Below are 15,126 nucleotides of genomic sequence, written 5' to 3'. Positions count from 1 at the left end.
GGATTTGATAGCCCACGCAGTGCAAGTGTCATTTGTACGTCATAATTTCATAGAAGTTTGACGTTTAAAATAACACTTTCACTGCGTGGGCTATCAAATCCGCTGCAGACTATTGGTCTAACTCTAGACGATTTCCAATAAAGGCTCTTACACTTCAGATTTGTCGTTATTTGTTCTGTAGTGTAGTGATAATATACATTTTATGAAAATCCTAGTAATTGACTGTGTAAAGCGAAGGGTCCCCAGGGCGCGTAGTCAACATGTCAATCGCTTACGCTCCGTAGCGATCGAAACGCAACTGTCACTGTCGCACTAATACAGAAGAAGGAAGAGTGATTGAGAGACAAAGCATTTGTCGTAGCGATAGCGATTGTCACCTTGGCTAGGCTGGCATTACAGCTTTGGTTTAGATGTATACTGAAACACAGCGAACTTATCGATAGAAAAAGGCGCAAAATTCAATCCGTCATTCAGTAGAAAAATGCGCAAAAGTCATCTCTTCGCGTCTAAATTTTTGAAGTGAAAACTTCTTTAGCGGCGCTGAGCGCTTTTTGAGGTGGGAAAAAATGATAAACTCGATTCAGCGTAACGCGTAACGCGTAACGTAACGCTGTCATGTGTCACGGACGTTACAATGTTATTCACCTAAGAACTTTAGTCATAACGAAGGTCATAACGTATCATAATCAGGTCAATTATTTAAAACTGAACTTTTATACAGACAGGTCAGAGTTTTATACAGAGAGGAGGGAGAGGCAAGGTAACTTTACAATTTCTATTCGAATTTTAAACAATCAACGCTACAAATTTAAGCTCACTGGCCAGCAATTTCGGAACTAAAGTTTTTCAGTAGAAAGGAGGATGGGTGCTGCAGACATTTTAGACTAGTCATTGAGTTTTCACTTCTGTCGGCACTCCCGGAGTGCAACCCGTTGTTTTTTTTTAATTTTGCCGTTTTGTTTATTGACAAGGTAGATAAGAGTAGATAATATCGGATGCATTAAACACTAGTAAACAGATGCAGAAGCCGCGGCGGCGGCGCCGGCTCACGCCGTGTTTGAACGCCCTTTATTTAGGTTAAGCTGCATGTGGGGCTCCAGTGGCCGCGGGTCCGTGGATTAACCTTTTCGACGCCATTTATTCTAAACTTTTAAGGCCTGTGCACACCGGCTTGCGTCTGCGTAACGTGCGCGTGTGCGTGCGCTAAAATGTTGGAGCCGCACACGCACACGTCACGTAAGCGGTGTGCCGTCTCTCATAAGGATCTGTATACTACAACGCCGCACGCACACGTGCACGTCACGCACACGCAGCCGGTGTGCACAGGCCTTTAGAATTAGTTACGTAAGTGAATGAGGCGTTTTAGCGTCAGTTAGCTCGATAGGTGGATGTCATTCGGAATACCCTATCTGATATTAGAAGAAGGAGGAGAAGAAAGCGTTTATTAGCACAATAACATAACTTTAAAACTAAGAATACTTAGCCTCCATTCCCATGGGTGCTTTTACAACGCGCGTTAAAAAAGCCCGTGCCCACTGGAGAGAAAACTAGAGTGTTCGCGCGAACTGTACATTTTTCTCTGTGGGCAATAGTTAACAGCTTGTGGGCAGTAATGATTTTATCATAGTTCTCTAAATAAACGGAGGACCTTTTCACGTGGATAAGGGTTAAATAAGAAAATTAACCTTTATAGCCCTTAACTCTTGTGTATGTCTACAGGAAAGACGTAACACAGTTTTCTGTTTGACCCATAAGTGGCTTACTTGAAGAGAGGCCTTATTCTCAGCAGTGGGCGATAACACGGTAAAAAATATGCTGATGAGTAAAGAACTAAACGTACCGTAAAATCAGATAACTTTATTCCACAATTTACAACTGATCCAAATTCAAGTTCTAGTAAAATGTATTTAAATTATGTTGAGGACATAATATGTGACGTCCCACGGGAAAAGGTACCTTACGGCGGTTGGCGCTTACGCTATTATTAACGCCGCTCCAATATTATTGCGGCGCTATGTGACGTAAGCGCCGGCCGCCATAAGGTACCTTTTTCCGTGGAACGTCACATATAGAAAGAGCATTAGTGTACCTAAGCTTCAAAAAATTAGTACAAATCATATAGATATGCTCGTTAAGAATCAACGTTCAAAATTGGACCATAGTTGTACTTAAGGACTTTAAAGTTTTTTACGGTATGGGATTTTTATAGGCTCATAACATAACCGCCACCAGTGGGCCCCCACGCCACTGTGCTGGTCCCACGCTTCAGTTTAAACAGCGTTATTTGCTGATGCCGCTGCAAATCGTTTGTTTATGGACCCAGGGCTCATTTATATCCCCACACGGACCTTATGTATCGTGTAAAATTTATAGTTACACGTGCCGATATATTGGACGGCAGGCGTATTCTGTTTTGTCAATTGAATTTCAATAACATGGTTTTAATACCCCTCCGGGAAATAGGCGTGATTATATGTGTATGTAATGTATGTATGTACAGCAGGCGTTCTTAATATATTTAATGTACAACAAGCTTCAAGAGTGCATACCCATTGCACTTATGTCTCATATTGAAGCGACTTGACTTAACATAAAATTAAACTAATTTTACGGACTCACGTGAGTTTAACACATTCACTGCCCCCGACGCACATGTGCGTCCACCGTCAAACAAGTTTGTTCCTAGGCCACGCCCCCTGAATGCGTTAAAACGTAAAATTGCGAATTTTGCGAATTTTTCAACGCGCGTTGAAAAAGCGCTCGTTAGTAGGAGGCCTAAGTACCGGACCGCCCTAAAAGACGCAACAGACTACCGCACCGCACCTCGACCTTGGTGCAGTCCAAATATCTCTTTATCGCTCTAACTTCGCCTGTATTCTTCGGTAACGGTAACTTATTTTTGTAAACCTGTGTTGTGTACAATAAAGTATTCTACTAAAGCAGTCCATAACGCTTGCACGCGGCCACACTATTGGTAGAGTTAGACCAAGAAATGTCTGCAGCAATTTTGATAGCCCACGCAATGCAAGTATTATTTATATAACATAATTACATAGAAGTTTGACGTTCAAAATAACACCTGCACTGCGTGGGCTATCAAAATGTCTACAGACTTTATTTAGGCTATAGTTCGTTTTTTAGCATTAGAAATAAGGTAAACAATCTTGACGTGTCTTTTAATTGAAAAATAAGTTACTGCAAATATGTAACAATTATGAATCTAATACGATCATTTATATTCTTCTGCTTTCATAAGTAATAGTTTTTGATTTATTAAAACCGTTTTCCAATTAAAAGACATGTCAAGATCGCTTACCTTCTTGCAAGTTCTTTAAATGCTAAAAAAACGAACTATAACTCTACGTGCGCCGCACCGTACCAAGGTCGCGGTCCGGTGCGGTAGTCTATTACGGCTATAATAACAGAAGTCCGAAAGTACTCTTCAAGTTTAATTTCCCCGCGATCGCCGCAGGCGCGCTTATCCAAGATCATTCAATTTATTTATATCGTGGGTGAATCAAATTGCTAACGGACTATTATTACAAGACCTTTTTTTCATTGCTGTAAATTAATTTAAAATAACGTCTTGGAAAATCAGCATGAGAACAGAGGGGCTACCGCGAAAATAGAAATTCGCAAATTGTGGGGATCTTTCTCTTTTACTCCAATAAAGGCGTAATTAGAGTGACAGAGAAAGATACCCGCAATTTGCGAACTTCGATTTTCGCGGTTATAGCCCTGGCCGATTCGAACTTTAAGATAATTACGACAGCAATGTAGATTTAGAAACGATTATGATTAGATATGTCAGTGTCAAATGTGACGTTTCTTCAAACAAAAACGTCACTTTGGGCACTGACACATCTAATCCATATCGTTTCTAGATCTATTAAATAACGTATCCTTAAATTTGAATCGGGCCGTTAGAAAAGTTGAAGATGGTTTATTAAGGGTAGCTGAGATACCTATTCATATTCCCGAGGGCCTACCGCGAACCATGTTCGACTTGTTGCCTCTCTGTCGCACTTGTAAATTCGTACGTAAGTGTGACAGGGAGGCAACACGTCGAACGTGGTTCGGGGTAAGCCCTTAGAGTTACTTGGTGTTTTTTTTTGTCATATTCGAAGGCTGTGTGACAATCTCCTATATGAAATACTAGTGTCTGCCGCGACTTCGCCTGCGTGGAATGAGTGGTAGGTTTTAACAATCGTCATCATCATCTGATGATGATGATAGCTGTTTAAGCGTGAAGAGGTAACAGACAGACACGCTTTCGCATTTATAATTAATAATAATGGATATGAAAACATGTAAAAACCACAAACCAAACCATAATTATTCTATATATATACCGTAAAACGGGGTGAAAAGACACGATTTTCAACTTCAAGGACGATTTTCATTAATAATCCAAATGATAAAAGTAAAAATTTAGACATCATTTTATGAGTCTTAGTTAGTTCTTCAATTTTGCATTTGTGAAATCAATTTTGACCCACCCAATTCAGAGAAAATCAAAGAAAACTGCTTGTTTTCTCCATATCCTTAAAACGGGGTCGAGGTCGAGGGGTCGAACACACACGAAAGGGGTGAATAGAAATATGAAGTTTTAGTTGTCATAGGCATCGAATTTGGTCATTATTATGTTGATACTCTATTGGCAAATAGTATAATTATCTATCTGTTAAACAGTTATTTGATACAAAAATATTTTTACGTGTCTTTTAACCCCCAAGGCGTGTTTTTTCACCCCTTTGTGGTATCTAATCACCCCCTATGACGTAACTATTCACCCCATATGCGTGTCTATGCGTGTCCACTGACCCCCTTTTCACGTAAAATTGCTTGTTGATAGTTTTCTGGAAAAAAATGCTTCATTATAGAGAAAATTTGTGATATTATTTATTATTTAAGTACTACAGATACTAATATATTACCAGGTTAGCTAACTTTAACTACGTTAATGTCACTACATTTACCGCTAGAACAAAGTTCAGACAGGCTTCATTTCTTACCTCGGTGAGGCCTTCTTTAGAGTCAAAAAAATCTAACTTTTAGGCAGTTTGATTAACTTCTTTTGGTATCAATGTAGAGAATAAATAGTCTACTATATACGTATTCTAAAAAATCTGATTTTAGAGATGTACGTTATGAAATATAACAACTTGAAACAAAGGGTTCGAAATTTCTCTATTCACCCCGCGATTTCTGTTGACCCCGTTTTACGGTAGAGTAAGACCAAGAATTCTATGAAAATATGACGTATATAACACTTGCACTGTGTGGGCTATTAAAATAAAGTTGGTCAAGCAGATCTTGTCAGTAGAAAAAGGCGGTAAAGGAGAATGGGCACTTTAGTATGGGCAGTGTCCCATGGATGTATACTGTTGAGATATATGTCGTTTTAAAGCTCTTAATCGTAGTATCATTTTATTGTATGGCACCAACCTTAGACAACTTGCAGGGACCGAGCTATATACAAAAAAAAGTTGCGCACATAAGTAGTTAATTTTCATAATACGCTTGATATAATAAGTTGTAGCGTATTTTAATAGAAAGAATATGAAGAATGCTTTATGGTTTTTGTATTAACACCAACGATAAAGTATTTAAAGGGTTTGAGTTTACAGTTTTACAAAATCGTCATACTAAAAATTACTTGCTGTACAGCGGAATAAGAGTGTATACACATGCCATATATATCATGTGAAAAGTATTTTTATAAGCTATTTTTCGTATAACATAGCTGCGGTCATACGCTTGCAGGAATCGAAATAAATCCATTTAATGAGTTAATTAATGGTAGTTAATTAAGCCGTAATTTTTCTACTCACCGCTAGATGTCGCAACAAGTCAAAATTGAAATTGACGTAAAGCATTTCTAAATTGCGGTAATCTCGACAGTCTTACTCCATCATTTTAAAAAATATAGATAGTTGACCAATAATGTCTATGGACTTTCTAAAGTAATGTCAAGATGACGCTCAATGTACCATTGTCAAATAATTGTCAATAATTTTCAAAACGTGCAATTTAAAATAATGAACAAGGTCTTTACAAAATAGCGTATTTTAAATGCGCTAGAATTTTGTGCAATGAAAGACATTCCATTGATATATTTTAAACCCGATGTACATATTTCAGCGAGTACCTCTTTGATGATCTTTCACTAGGTAAGTAAATAAACGGCTAAACGTATAGATGTGCAGGGTAATACGTATAGATGTTGTTAGATTGGTTGTGATTTGTGATAGCACACGCAATAAGACCCATGGAGCACCCGATGTTAAGATTTAGGGACTCCTGCAAGCGCGACATCTATGATGTTTTGGCATCGGTGCCGCTGGGTACGGCTGGGAGGAACGTGCTGCAATGAGACCCGAAAGGCGTAGAGACCGATACGTGGGAGCGAAGAAGCTCGACGAAGTGTATCTGGAAAACTTGAGACATAAAAGGCACAGGCGTCATCAGGCTGGTGCTCTGGTATCAAATCCAGAGGCTCAACAAATTCACACATGCGACTTACGCGGCAAGAAGTGCCGTGCAGCGATAGGCTTGTATAGCCACGGTAGGGTATGGGGGCCGAGTCAGGTCAGACCCGTTGGCTGCACCCATGGGTGTCGCCCAGGGCTTGTCAGTATCTATTAACACATTCTAGTAACGGCCTTGCAATTGCAGCCACCGCTATTGCTATTTTACTTAATGTACTCGGGTGATGTTGCAGGTATTATATCAGCACCAAATACATATATGCAGTGAACCAGATGTCTCGGTGTGTTAAGCGGCAATTGACGTGTCCAATCCAAAGCGCACTTTCTGCATTTTTTAGTTGGACGTCGGACACCGAGGCTACTGAAGGTCCAAGCTGGCGGCATTAAGATGGAGTAGGTGGAGTTCAGCTCATTATTTAGACTTTATTATAGGATATAATATAGTAGGATTGGGGTTTCATCAACAACTCGAGCACTATTGTAAAAAAGTTAGAGTTGAAAGATTTATTACACGACCCAACTGTTGTTACGCAAGTAAGGCACTTTTGGAACAAATGAATCAAGGTCCAGTTCTGATGATGGATTCCACAAGGGAACTCCTCAAATCTTAAAAACATAGGTACACATAGTAATATAGATACAAGGTTTTAAGGACGATTTTTCATGTTTGTTTATTTGCCTATTCCTGTAAGTCTTTAGCAAGTAAGATGTTTATAGTAACATTTACGCCAAGAACCATTTCTGATGATAGATTCCACAAGGAATCGAGGGGACTCCTCAAATCTATTTCTTTGAGTCTTTAGCAAGTAAGCTGTTTATAGTAACATTTGCGTCAAGACCACTTCTGATGATGGATTCCACAAGGAATCGAGGGGACTCATCAAATCTATTTCTGTAAGTCTTTAGCAAGTAAGATGTTTATAGTAACATTTGCGCCAAGAACCATTTCTGATGATAGATTCCACAAGGAATCGAGTGGACTCCTCAAATCTATTGCTGTGATTCTTTAGCAAGTAAGCTGTTTATAGTAACATTTGCGTCAAGACCACTTCTGATGATGGATTCCACAAGGAATCGAGAGGTTTCCTCAAATCTTGTAGGTTACATATACATATAAGTAGTTACTTTTTAATTTTCACTAACACCTCAAGCATTTTTATCTCAAAAAGTAACACTTGATGAAGTGGGACAGTTGATGTAGATCAAAATGGAACTCTTCAATGACATGAATTTCACGTTTGGCGATATGTTTATTTCTGTAAGTCTTTAGCAAGTAAGATGTTTGTAGGAATATTTTTGTCAAGGACGAGTTCTGATGAGCGGCTGATGGATGGCCTGACCATTATTGAATGAATCTTTACCTAACCTAACTCAAAAAGTCAAATCACAAATGACACTGCGTAATGTATTATATAAAGTATCATTCAAACAGGAAGAGTACTCAGAAGATGATATGTCTTCTCAGTTACAATTTTGCGAGATTTGGCATTTTAAGGTTATAAATTGTATGGATAAGAGCGTATACAGTGTAAACTGTCACCGTGCCTTTAAGGGTTTTTAATATAAACTAAAAAAAAATACTATAGTTCCAATTTTGCTAGAACAATAATTCAGTATGTGTCTCTTTTTCATGCGGTGAAATCCCTTTCCGCCCGGAATGGCAACGAGGTTATCCAATCTAAAACCAAAAGTAAGTACGCAATACACAAGTTGTAAGTAATAGTTATCCATTCTTAGTACTTGTAAAAGGACGGTGCTATGAAGATATTAATTTTTTACCGAATTCTATATGAAGTGGTTATATAAATTCGACCGTTTCTTTTCTTTATAAGCTACCTAATCTCAACTGAGGGAACTCCTCAAATCTTATAGGCATACACGTTTTTAAGAAACATTTGTGTCAGTTCAGCTTCAGGTTCCATGAAAAATTGAACCAGCCCACCACCACATCCCACCCAACGAACGTAGTTGTGGGTTCAAGTACTACCCAAGACAGGAATATTTCAACTTTTAATTTATTTCTAAGCTTAATAGCATCGTTCGCAGACAATACTGCTTGATACAAAATTAAATTGATGGAATTCTCTAAATCTTGATCAAATGTACCCGAAAGGCAAAACTGTTTAGTGACGTCACTGTTTGACCAGACAGGAACGAGTCTTGCAAATTGCTGCGTCATTCATAAGAAATACCTGTTGGTAAAGTCACTAAGTAACTGGGTAGGTAGATAGATAGTAAAAAAATGTCTATAGGTAGACCGACCGCTTAAAAGAGGTCTCGCCTGCGCGGTACGGGGCGACGGGGAGGGACGACTAAGGGCGGCGGGGTCGGCACCCGCACCTTCCCCACCGCCCTTAGTCGTCCCCATTGGAGACAAATTCTACCTAGCTACTCTTAGCTACCCCACATGACGGTAATTATTTAAATAAAAAATGGTAAATAAAACTATCAATCTTAAAAAAAGAAACCAACTTTTCTAACGTGTCGGTAAACAAGATATTAATTGTTAATTATAATTTCAGAGACTATACGACACTAAAACAAGGATGCATCGAAACAAGAAAAATCAAGCATAGTTCAAGAAAAAAGCAAATAATACTTAATGTGTTATGTTGAGTTACTTATGTTGAGTTGGTAGATATGTAAGGTTGAAAAATAAATCACAATGTGCATAGAATACAGAACCAATGGTTTGAACATCAAAACTATTAGGTGCATAGATCGTACTACTTGTAGTAATATAATATTTTTTCAATTGTAGCTTTTCAATTATATTTCATTGATACATGCTTAGGTAGTTAGGTACTTATTTTAGGTAGGTACCTTCATAGTCATTTGTAAAAATATAGGTGCACAAACCATCTCAAGAATGTTCCATATTTTTACAGTTGACTGTACATTTTATTCATAGGTTCTGTATTCTTAATGTACATGAATTGTTTTAGTGTAATTATTGTATTAAATACTGTTGACAGTCAACAGTATTTATATATCTACTGATACTTTGAAACTTTTCTGTGATTACTAACGGTTCCTACCGTAGGACCTAATCCAGTACTTACCTACTATAATCCAAGTCCTCTTGGATGATTATTTAAGCATGGACGAAGCGTGGGTGCACGGAGCAGACGCACGCAAGGGGGTGCCATTTTGTAGGAAAAATCCATGTCATACTATTTTTTGCTAACCCGCTCACCCGTTCCGTGCAACCGCACCGTAACTACTGGCAATAAGCGAATGCCTTTACGCTATGTACAGTCATCTGTATGTTTAATACATAGTATGTTTCTCTTCGAGGGCCGCAAAAATATGTGACACTTTCTTATGGTTCTACAAATAAAATCGTGTCAGATATTTTTGCGGCCTTCGTTGTGTAAGATATTATTGCATGTAAGTACCTAACTAAATTCGTATGCGCGTTTGCAGGCTGGGCAAATTCTAGACTAGTTTAAAAATATCTATATCACTAGGTACGCTAGCTTCATTGATTTTATTGCATTATGGTTCTGGAGCACTCCATGGCAGAATAAACATTATATGTAGAGTCTGTGCGGAAAGAGAAGAGTCGGTTGCTATTACTCTGAGTATTTTATTATCTGTGAAAACTTATCAAAAAGCAGTTTAAGGCACAGTATGTTTACGGTACTTTTTGGTTTACTATAGGCGCTAGTACTGCACTCTGGCGACAGAACATTGCAGTAATTCCACCTGAATATTCAGAAATTGATCCTCATACGAGTATGACTGAAAGATTTTTTCGGTCGATGGCAAACAAGTATACGGCCCGCCTGATTGTAAGTCACCTTGCTTATGGCCTGCAACTCCAGAGGTATTTATATTAGCGTTGCCGACCCTTTAAGAAACTTGTAGGTACCCTTTTTTTTAAAGAACCCCATACTCTTTAGACCCTCGGGAAAACCTCGATAGGGAGCTCATTCCATAGCCGCAGCATCCGCGCACGGAAGGAAATTCCTCTTAAACCGCACAGTGTGCGACCATAGTAGCCGATACAAAAATGTAATCTACTATGGTTGCGTAGTAGAGTAGGACCGAGACAAGTCTGCAGCGGATTTGATAGCCCACGCAGTGAAGGTACGTACGTAATACGTTATAATTTCATAGAAGCTTGACGTTTAAAATAACATAAGAGTTAAGCCACGAAAAATCTGCAGCGATTTTGATAGCCCTCGCAGTGTTAATGTTGTGTGTGTTGTGTATAGGTACAGTCATCAGCAATAGTATCTTACACAACTAAGACCGCAAAAATATGTGACACGTTCTTATTTGGAGCGCAATAAGAGCGTTGTGTAAGATACTATTGGTGATGACTGTACGTCATAATTTCATAGAAGTTTGACGTTTGAAATAATACTTGCACTGCGTAGGCTATCAAATCCGCTGCAGATTTTTCTTAGTCTGACTCTAGCAACTATGTAGTATCGTAACACAAATAGACAGAGATAAACTATGCTATTTCTTTCCAAACATCTTGGGTGTAATAAACTCCTTAGAACGTAGTGGTTATATATCCTCTTTGCTTGGAACTACTAATATCTGTGACCAAAGACATTTCAGTTCCTTGACAGATTTGACGTGCGGTCTACGATCGTTGCACTGCAGCGTGCAATATAATACGCATGCTTCGTGCAGTCGGTCTCGTCATTAATTTTACTATGGAAATTGACAATTACACCGACGTGTCGGAGCAGTAGTGCAGCTGCGGTCAGAAGTGCGTTAAAATCACCATACTACGTGCAGTCGGTAACGTCATACATTTTACTATGGAAATTGACAATAACACCAATGTGTTCGGGTCGCTGCAGTAGTATCGGAGCAGTAGTGCAGCTGCGGTCAGAAATGGAATGTTTGAATGCGACGGATTTTATCTACTTACGATGGCACCGACTAGGACGCCCTTAGCGAACCTTTCGCAAATGATCCGAGCTTTGCGCACTAGCCATTCCCAAATCTTGATGTACTTATTCACACTTATTCCCAATGCTTGTATGGTTGACTCGTCCTGCTAATATGCGTCAAGAAAATGTATGTCGTGAAATATTTCTTAGTTTGCATGAAATAAATACATTTATACTTAAAGTTTTGAAAGGTTTTATTTGATAATATACATTATATATGTCACCGTTAAATTGTAAAAACCGTTAGTTTATAATCTAACTAGCGAGATTGTAAACTGTCGAAATATTGTGTACCTTAACATACTGCTTACAATTTAACGCTTTATTTTTCGTTAGATTATAATATATCGAAGTGAAACCGTCATATTATGAACTGGCGTACGAAGGAACGCGCCTCAAGCGCTGATTAGTTGAACGTTGTGAGCTGTTGTCGAATGAAAACAAACAGTGTTTTGATTACTGTAAATTGATTTCGTGTTGGAAATTACTAAAAACTTTAAAATTAGTTACCTACATGACATTGTTGCTGAATGGTGAAGTAAAATTCATCTGTGATTAACCAAAGAAATGCACTTCAAATGATAAAAAAGAGGGGAAATATTGCTGCGTTTCTGATTTTTACTTTTATATTTAGTTGTATTTCCGAGGCGTCCGACATGTAAATATCTATGACGGCTGATCGGTGATCACGTGGTGCTTTCCATGGAAAACGAAGTGCCGGAAGCTCCGTATCGTATTGTTGTAGCGGTGGTGGCCGAGTGGATATGACATCCGACTTTCAATCCGAAGGTCGCGGGTTTAAATCCTGCATGGCCCGTACCAATGAGTTTTTCGTAACTTATGTACGAATTATCATTTGATAACTAATTACCACTAGCTTTTCGGTGAAGGAAAACATCGTGAGGAAATGGTAGGTGTATGTGAAATCCCCAATCCGCATTGGGCTAGCGTGGGGATGATAGCCCAAGCCCTCTCGCGCATAAGAGGAGGCCCGTGCCCAGCAGTGGGACGTATATCGGGTGAATTATTATTTGTATCTCCGTTTTAAAACACCCGGGTCTTTCGAGCCCGGTCATTTATAAGGCGTACGTGGGGATATAGATCCAACACGTAGAGGCCGTTTGGAGAGATTTGATGTCATATAGAACGCCTTCTGGAACCTATTCACGGATACATCATAGATACCCGTGAACCGGTTTCAGCAGGCATTGTAAGCTATTGTAGAGAATATGGACAGAGTACTGGTCTATGGTTTAAGTTTGGGTGAAAAAACGACTGGGCTATTGCAAAGAAGTCCGGACACCTGCCATAACATTGCTTGCACAAGTTATCGAGGCAGGCAGTGACTCGCCACTCGTTAGATGGGCACCTGATGCGCCATCGTAAAGACGGCCAGGCGCAACATCGGTGTGAGCGGCTCAGGGGTGTCGAGAGGTGTGCGCAGCTTTCTACCCAGTGGCTGTTACCAGCCCCTGTGCCAACTCGCGTCATATGCATCTTTCACTTCCACCCCTGGAGCATATAGCTCTAGCGACTCCTCTCTGGACGGCCAATGAAGGCAAGCCAGAGCTGTGACTCCTGCGGGTCCCCTTGAGGTCCACTCCAACCAACGAAGACACGCCGGAGACCCTGACCGACTCTCTTATTATTATTGTATATTTTTTTTTGTTTCACGAGAAAGTGACGTTTCTGATTTTATTATTATGTTACTATGTTTTCTTAAATAATATCAGAATGATTGATACTCTTCTTAACTAATAACAAATACATAGGTACTTGATATCACAATATTTGAAGCGTATTTTATTAATATGACAGACACCCGTGTTTGATTCTTAACTCTATGGACACAGAACGGCGTACTGTAAGACGGACCAATCAGCATGCGAGGTGCGTTTCCTCGTGTGTCGGTTCACAATTTTACGGTTTCTTGTCGATAAATTATAATCTACCGAAAAACAATCCGTAAAATTGTAATCACTAAGTTACGGTACACAATCTTTCGACAGTTTACAATCTCGCTAGTTAGATTATAAACTAACGCTTTTTACAATTTTACGGTGACATATATACCGACTTATATTATTTATGTCATACAGCTACCTTTTTATCGTGCTTTTTAACGCATTCACTGCCACCGACGCATATATGCGTAACCGTGGCTTTCACCCTGTACCTTTGACGCCCAGACGCGTTCATAATATATAGTGACAGCAAAGTGCGGCACCTGGTGAACCTGGTGATGAATGTCCAGAAAAAGAGGGTGGCAATGAATCCGTTAAGGCAAACGAAAGAAACGCCTTCGACTCGCGACGGTATCTCTCTCATAGGGCCGATATAGGCGGACTGCAAGTACCTACTGCAAACCGACTACCATCTGTATGGAAACTGCACACCGACTGCACGCCAACTGCAAAGTTGGGACAAAACTGCGACTTTAGGTTCTAACTATAGCCTATCCTGACCTCCAGGGTTATATCCCCACCGCAAACTTCGAAACTTATGTCTCGTTTATCTTGCTTTATCACTCGAATATGTAAGAGCAACAAAATGAGACAAATATATGAAACTTACGATGTTCATGGTGACCTCTCGTTTTATTGTCAACGTTCAGGTTTAAACAAACTTGTGATGTCATGAATTCTTATGTCTCAGTGATATTTTTGAGCGTTTAAATGCGGCTATGTGGATCCAGCATTTGCCGCTTATTTGGTTCTTCTATTGCACGCAAGATGTCAGTACTCGAGAGGATTTGAAAATACATACTTAAGTTGTTTAGTGCAACTTGATTATATACGAAAATATAAGAATAATATCATTAATTATTTCCTAAATGCAATAACTTTATATTTCAGGCATGCGAAGTGATGTAAATAGTTAGAAAAGGAGCCCTAGATGAGTGACATTTTTTAGTTCCAACTTACGCCGCAGTGCATGATCAAAATAATTAATAGTATCTTCCCTGGTTACTTTCGGCCTATGGTGTCATATAAGAAATTAATGCTAAAGTAAACACCTTCCAAATAAGATATGTATCATTTATGAATAACAATAGTAAAAATGCTCATTCTGCCACAAAAGCTCCATCTAGTGTCAGGTAGAACAATCGAAGCGGCATTTAAAACAACTAATTAATTAATAAACTAGTTTTATTTCCGCCCCTGCAAGCATTTAAGCATAAGTCTACTTTTCTAAAAATACCTTATAAAAATGCCTTTTAATTCTTATATATGGCTTGTGTATACAAGCAAGCTTAAGTACTTAATTCAAGTTTTTCTTAATTCAAGCATATGTTTTATCAATTAATTCATGCCCTTTACGTACTTAAACGTAGGTATTGGTATACAGAAGTGTACTATTTCTCATGGACTTTCATATAAAATACCTAACAACTAGCTACTGTACAAGAATACTGTAAAAATCCGGTTTGTATGCGTCACCCTTTTTTTTAAATAGCTCAGTCCCTGCACGTTATCCAAAGTTGGTGTTATACAATAAATTAATGCTATGTGTAAGCCCTTTCAAACGAGATATGTCTCAATAGTATACATCCATGGGACAAATTGCCCATTCTCCTTTGAAAAATATAGGCGTGAAGGGATATCGTCCCATAGAAACTTTGAATTTCGCGCCTTTTTTTACTAGCAAGATTTGCTTGACCAGCTATATATGGGACATTTCATATCAGAAAAGGTAAGGGAATAAAAATAACACAAATG

Source organism: Cydia fagiglandana, chromosome 14 (genome assembly GCF_963556715.1).
Source record: "Cydia fagiglandana chromosome 14, ilCydFagi1.1, whole genome shotgun sequence".
Lineage (NCBI taxonomy): Eukaryota > Metazoa > Arthropoda > Insecta > Lepidoptera > Tortricidae > Cydia > Cydia fagiglandana.
This window is presented reverse-complemented; position numbering follows the sequence as displayed.